This window comes from Nyctereutes procyonoides, unplaced genomic scaffold (assembly GCF_905146905.1).
Source record: "Nyctereutes procyonoides isolate TBG_1078 unplaced genomic scaffold, NYPRO_anot_genome, whole genome shotgun sequence".
In the NCBI taxonomy this organism is placed as follows: Eukaryota; Metazoa; Chordata; class Mammalia; order Carnivora; family Canidae; genus Nyctereutes; species Nyctereutes procyonoides.
Genome location: NW_026575126.1, coordinates 37,184,397 through 37,191,812, shown reverse-complemented (window position 1 = coordinate 37,191,812; position 7,416 = coordinate 37,184,397). Strand labels below are relative to the sequence as shown.

General features: G+C 37.4%; 1 pseudogene; it reads left to right on the top strand.

The window, feature by feature from the left end:
• The first annotated feature begins 1,317 nt into the window (after positions 1-1,317).
• On the top strand, positions 1,318-7,413 carry LOC129519818 (olfactory receptor 6C74-like; annotated as a pseudogene).
• The last annotated feature ends 3 nt before the right edge of the window (positions 7,414-7,416 follow it).

Sequence of the window (7,416 nt, the reverse complement as noted above, 5' to 3'; positions counted from 1 at the left end):
CTTTGGAGACACAATTAAAAGTAGTTTTGAAATATATATATATATATAAATTTCTTTTTTTAAGTAGTTAGTGCCTGGGGAGAACTCACGTATAATGCACAAATTTGTGACCCTTTGGGAATTGTGTTCTTGGATCTCATATCCTCTGGGAACTCTTCCTAATCTTTAGATATTTTCCTTCAGGGCACAGAAAGCATAAATATTCAATGGGATTAAGTGTTGATGAATTTTATATAGCACTGTGAATAATACTAAGAAAAACATTCAATATATATAAAAAAAGTAAATTGTAGTAATGGGGAAATTTAATATACTAGTCTAAAAAATCTGGGGAAAAAAGCCCTAAAACCATTTATAAAGTTGCTGTGAGTAGATAAGAAAAACAATCATAGATTGTGGGGTAGAGGGATTCATTCAGAGAGGATCTGAATGCTAGTGTTGTTCAGCATGATAATAAAAGAGTTAAATATTGAAATAGAGCTAATTTGAATAAATTTGTTTAACATCTTCAAGAAAAAAGTGTGATGTTTAAGTGTTTGGTAGACTGATTTAGGACTCAAAACGATGAAAGTAATTGGTATGTCTCAAATTTAAAGGCCATATTTGGGCAGCCCAGGTGGCGCAGTTCTTTAGCACTGTTTGCAGCTCAGTGTATGATCCTGGAGACCCAGGATCGAGTCCTACGTTGGGTTCCCTGCATGGAGCCTGATTCTCCCTCTGCCTGTGTCTCTCCCTCTATCACTCATGAAAAAATAAATTAAAAAAATTAAAAATAATAAAAAAAATAAAGGCCATATTTCTATTAGATATATTTTAACCCATTTTCTCCTATTTTTACAATTATGGTATTAACCTTGTTTTTTTTAACCTTTAAATTTTGATTTAAGGGAAATCAAGAAAACAGAATACAATGAAAATTTAGTATTGAAAAATCACTTTTTAAAAGTTTCACTAGTATTCACAAGATCTAACCTAGGCCTAACTTGTAATGGTTTTGTAACATGACCTTGCTAATGTTTGTACAGTGCATGTTGGGGGATGGTTAGTGTGTGTATCTGTGGAAGGTGGACAAAGAAATAATCTGACATAGTAAAAGAATGATGTAGGTGTTTTAGATATAAGCATTCCTACAGTTGTTGCCTTTGGAGTAATTTTTGTAAATGTACAAAAATGTGTGATTCATCGTTTCACAATGACGTGAATGTAAAAGAAATGTGAAGGAAAAACAGTAGTCCTCTCTTTTATTCACTCAATTAGTAACGACTTTGACAACAGATCTTATTTTTTATCTTAGAATCCGCGTATAGGCTGTGTAAAATGGCGGCCGCAGGCTCAGCCGGGGACCGCGGCGCTGCCCTGCAGCCCAGCCGCAGAGAAGACCGGCCTCCGTCCCTGAGGGAGGTGACGTAGAGAGATAGTGTTGGGTGCCGAGGAGACTGCCCGGGGACGCGAGACAGGAGTTCTGGAGGCGAGGGTGGGCGAGCCCCCGGATGCGGCGGTCCGCCGGCAGCGCGCACCTGCGACCTGGAGGGATGGCCGGCCCCGCAGCACGTCGAAGTGACCGTTTAAAGAAGCATGATTTTGGTTACTCCCTTTCCACCCCATACCCTAATTTTATTCTTTTGAAGAGTCTTCATTTCAAGCTGCCAAGGTGGAGAGTGTGATTGCAGAAGGGAGTACTCTTCATTTCAGAAAAGGTGTGCCATACCTGAGAGCACCAGGAAGTCGCATGAGAGATCACCTGATACACGAACGTGTGATGTTCCATCTGCGCATTGATGCATAGGCAGCATTTACAAATTAACTGATGTGTTGCTCTATATCATCTCTTTGATGATTGCTCATCTTCTGTGTATCCTGTCATATAATTTCAATACATCTGTGATACTCAATGTTTATTCTAAATTAACCATGTTTTGTACCACAAACACATTGCCTATGGATCTGTTGCTGAAACAAGGAAGTCTTAAACAGGAAGTAGAATCTTTTTGTTATCAAATTGTGTCTGAATCAAACGATCAAAAGGTTGGAATATTACAAAGCGAGAATGAACAGTTGCAACCTTCAGTGTCTAAAAAATCAGAAGGTGAGCTTTCCAGGGTCAAATTTATGTCCAGTTCCACAACATTTAGTAAGAAACCAAAAAGAAGAAAATATGATGAAAGTTATCTGTCTTTTGGATTTACTTACTTTGGGAATAGAGATGCGCCTCATGCTCAGTGTGTGTTATGTAAGAAAATTTTATCAAATAGTTCTTTGGCCCCTAGTAAGCTTCGAAGACATTTGGAAACTAAACATGCTGCCTATAAAGACAAAGACATAAGCTTTTTCAAGCAACATCTTGATTCACCTGAAAATAATAAACCTCCAACACCTAAAATTGTCAATACAGATAATGAAAGTGCTACAGAGGCATCATACAATGTAAGTTACCATATAGCCCTGAGTGGAGAGGCTCATACTATTGGAGAATTACTTATCAAGCCTTGTGCAAAAGACGTTGTGATGCGGATGTTTGACGAACAGTATAGCAAAAAAATAGATGCAGTACAACTATCAAATAGTACTGTTGCACGTCGGATTAAGGATCTTGCTGCTGACATTGAAGAAGAGCTTGTATGTAGACTGAAAATTTGCGATGGGTTTTCACTGCAACTAGATGAATCAGCTGATGTTTCAGGACTTGCAGTGCTGCTTGTGTTTGTTCGTTACAGGTTTAATAAATCTATTGAGGAAGACCTACTCTTATGTGAGTCTTTGCAAAGTAATGCTACTGGTGAAGAAATTTTCAACTGCATCAACAGTTTTATGCAGAAACATGAAATTGAATGGGAAAAATGTGTTGATGTTTGTAGTGATGCTTCTGGGGCAATGGACGGGAAAATTGCTGAGGCGGTCACCTTGATAAAATATGTGGCTCCCGAAAGCACCAGTAGTCACTGCCTATTATATAGACATGCACTAGCAGTTAAAATAATGCCTACATCTCTGAAAAATGTGCTAGATCAGGCAGTACAAATCATCAATTACATTAAAGCTCGGCCACATCAGTCCAGGCTACTAAAAATTTTATGTGAGGAAATGGGTGCCCAGCACACAGCACTTCTTCTGAATACAGAGGTGAGGTGGCTTTCCCGAGGTAAAGTTCTTGTAAGACTTTTTGAGCTTCGTCGTGAGCTGTTGGTTTTCATGGATTCAGCTTTTCGACTGTCTGACTGTTTAACAAATTCATCTTGGCTGCTAAGACTTGCATATCTTGCAGATATTTTTACTAAATTAAATGAGGTTAATCTATCAATGCAAGGAAAAAATGTAACCGTTTTCACAGTATTTGATAAAATGTCATCATTGTTAAGAAAATTGGAATTTTGGGCTTCATCTGTAGAAGAAGAAAACTTTGATTGTTTTCCTACACTCAGTGACTTTTTGACTGAAATCAATTCTACAGTTGATAAAGATATTTGTAGTGCCATTGTGCAGCACCTAAGGGGTTTGCGCTCTACTCTGTTAAAATATTTTCCTGTAACAAATGACAGTAACACTTGGGTTAGAAATCCGTTTACAGTAACTGTTAAACCTGCCTCATTAGTAGCACGGGACTATGAGAGCCTGATTGATTTAACATCTGATTCTCAAGTGAAACAAAATTTTAGTGAACTTTCACTAAATGATTTTTGGAGTAGCCTAATTCAAGAGTACCCAAGCATTGCAAGGCGTGCAGTTCGTGTACTTCTTCCTTTTGCTACGATGCACCTGTGTGAAACAGGATTTTCATATTATGCCGCAACAAAAACAAAATACAGGAAAAGACTTGATGCTGCACCACATATGCGGATTCGACTTAGTAATATTACACCTAATATTAAGCGGATATGTGATAAAAAGACACAAAAACACTGTTCTCATTGAAATTACAGGGTTTTGCATGTCTCTTGATAACCAAATATAAGATGAAAATAAAAGATGATTTCATCTCCAGTATTTTGGGGTTTTAAATAAAAAAAAAAAAAGAATCCTCGTATAAATGCCTCTAGGTATAACTAGTAACAAATTTTATTTGTACTTGTATGTTTATTTTTACTTATATGTCTTTGAAATAATAATGTATGTTTTTGAGATTGGAAATAATTATATTTATATTCTCAGAGCAGAAAACATAGTCTTATCTGGGGCCCATTATTAAATTTTAATCATTTTATGTATTTGATGTGAAGATACCGAGGAAAGAATTCTCCCTTAGAATCAATTTTTTTAAAAGCACTATAAACTGACCTATAATCATTGGTAGAAATTGTACTTTTCAGAGGACAACTAAGAAAAAAAAAACACTCTTTCAAACTGATCTCTAATTTGATAGCTGTGCAAACCAAAATAATCTGATTATCTCATTTCATATATGCCATGTATTGTAATAACTATACTTATGTATAGTTTATATTTATTTAATTATGTGTTAGCTTGGGCAGCCCGAGTGGCTCAGTGGTTTAGCACTGCTTTCGGCCCAGGGAGTGATCCTGGAGACCTGGGATCCAGTCCCACGTCGGGCTCCCTGCGTGGAGCCTGCTTCTCCCTCTGCCTGTATCTCTGCCTCTCTGTGTGTCTCTCATGAATAAATAAATAAAATATTAAAAAAATAAAAATTATGTGTTAGCCAAATATTTGAATATTCTTATGATAGGGAAAATACATGTCTTCTAAAATTTTGTCTGTGACTCACTCTGTTTGAAATTTACCACATACCTCTTCATCTCTTTTAGGTCATGCTGATCACAAATTGTTCCTCTTTTCTTTATTTTAGACAAAGAATAAAATAGTAAGTGTAAAGCATAGAAGCAGATGGAGAGAAATTTTATGGTAAACATTTTCTTATAGTTTTTATTTACTATACTGACTAATTTACATACTTTAATTTTAAGATTATTACTAATTTTGAAGCTTTAGTCTTCTTTTAATCTTTACTTAGTAATTTGCTTCTTTCAATTTTTTCCCTAAGCTTACTATCCTCTTTTTTTTTAATCTATTTATTTATTTGAGAGAGAGAAAGAGACAGAGAGCAGAGGGAAGGGAAGAGGGAGAGGGAGAGAAGCGGACTCCGCGCTGAGCACAGAGTCAGACTCGAGACTTGATCCCAGGGTCCTGAGATCATGACCTAAGCCAAAATCAATAGACCACCGCTTATTTGGCTCGGCCAGTCAGGCACCCTTCACTATTCTATTTCTAAAAACCCCTTCATGCTTCTCTAGGTTTCCATAAAGCTTTGTCTATATATTTTTCCCCCACTCATATGAACAAATATTTATATATTTCTATCTCCTTCTGTATTCATTACTCTCATTTAATTTTTTTCAGAATCATAACCTTTAAAGTAAAACTTCCCTTTCTTATTATACACACCAACATGCCACTTTTGTCTGGGAATACATTGTGTAGGAGTGGAGATGATAACAACATTGATGGGATGGAAATACTACTAAGGCCAGAAAACAAAATTAGTCATGACATTTCATATTCACTTCTCTGAAACTGTATCTCATTAGCCATGAAAGAAATGACAGAAAAATCAGGCATTTGAATATAATTAGTTAAGTAAAATGATAAAGTTGTATTAATCCTGTTTATTGATTATTGGGAGGTATGTGTGTGTATATTTTATGAAAATCATTTCCTGATGTACTTTAATGACAATAATCATATTGGTTCTAGAATGCAAACCTCTTAATTGAATAAGAAATGATATCCATCTCAACTCCTGCACAAAATCAAGAGAGAAGAAGAATTTTTCCGTGCTTTGAAAGTCTAATTTGCCTCTGATATTTCCTCTTATATAAAAACAATCAACAATTGCTATCATCACATAGATTATTCTCTGGTAGAACTGCAAATTAAAGATGAAATTCTCTGTACAGATACTCTGGAAATGCAAGCTGTTGTTTGTCCCGGCATATCCATCTTTCAAAACATGAATAAGCATTATGTTATTCTATTTGAAACATCATTTTGCTAACTTTACCTTAAACACTTAAATCACTGTCATTTTTCCATTGGGATCATCAAATTCTCTCTTTCTTTTTTCTTTCCTATTTAGACCTGGGAAAGTAGAGGACATTAGTAGGAAACCACACGCAAGGGATAGTGTTTATCCTGGCAGGTCTGACTGATGATACACAATTGAAAGTTGTGTTATTTGTCTTCCTGCTTCTCACCTACTTGCTGAGCATCTCTGGCAACTTAACCATCAGCACACTCACCCTGGTGGATACTCATCACAAGACCCCCATGTATTTTTTCCTTCTCATAAATTTCCTATACTATTACATGCATCCCTAAATTGTAGATCATTTCTACTGTGACACAACCCCCTTGCTGCAGATTCATGAAACACACAAAGACAGAGAGAGAGAGAGAGAGGCAGAGACACAGGCAGAGGAAGAAGCAGGCTCCATGCAGGGAGCCCCACATGGGACTCGATCCCAGGTCTTCAGGATCACGCCCTGGGCCGAAGTTGGTGCTAAACCGCTGAGCCACCTGGGCTGCCCAAAAAACATTTCCTTTAATTGCTTGCACCTCAATTGTTTTTTACCTTCCTTCTTGGTGCATCTGAATTTTGCTTGCTGGCAGCTATGTCCTATGACTGCTATGTTGCCATTTGTAAGCCCCTGCATTACACAACCATCATGAGCAGTAAGATCTGCATGCAACTTGTCTTGTGTTGTCGGTTTGCTGGGTCTTTTGTCATCTTTCCACCTCTCCTCTTAGGCTTAAATCTTGACTTCTATGCCTTCAACATTGTTGATCATTTCTACTGTGCCACAACCCCCTGTTGCAGATCTCCTGCTCAGACACACAGCTCTTAGAGACAATGGGATACATCTCTGCTTTGGTGACACTCATAGTCACATTGGTAATGGTGATAATATCATATACCTACATTGTATTAAGAATTCTAAAAATCCGGGGATCCCTGGGTGGCGCAGCGGTTTAGCGCCTGCCTTTGGCCCAGGGCGCGATCCTGGAGACCCGGGATTGAATCCCACGTCGGGCTCCCGGTGCATGGAGCCTGCTTCTCCCTCTGCCTGTGTCTCTGCCTCCCTCTCTCTCTCTGTGTGACTATCATAAATAAATAAAAATTAAAAAAAAAGAATTCTAAAAATCCTTTCAGTCAATCAGAGGAAAAAGGCTTCTTCAACATGTTCTTCTCACATGATTGTGATATCCCTTTCTTATGGCAGCTGCATCTTCATGTATGTTAAGCCATCAGTCAAACAAAGAACATCTTATTCCAAGGGAATTGCAGTGCTCAACACCTCTGTTGCTTTACTTTTTAATCCTTTCATCTACACTTTGTGGAACAAGCAAGTAAAAACAGCCTTCATGAACATGGTACACAAAATTGTTTCTTTCTCAAACAAATGAGTA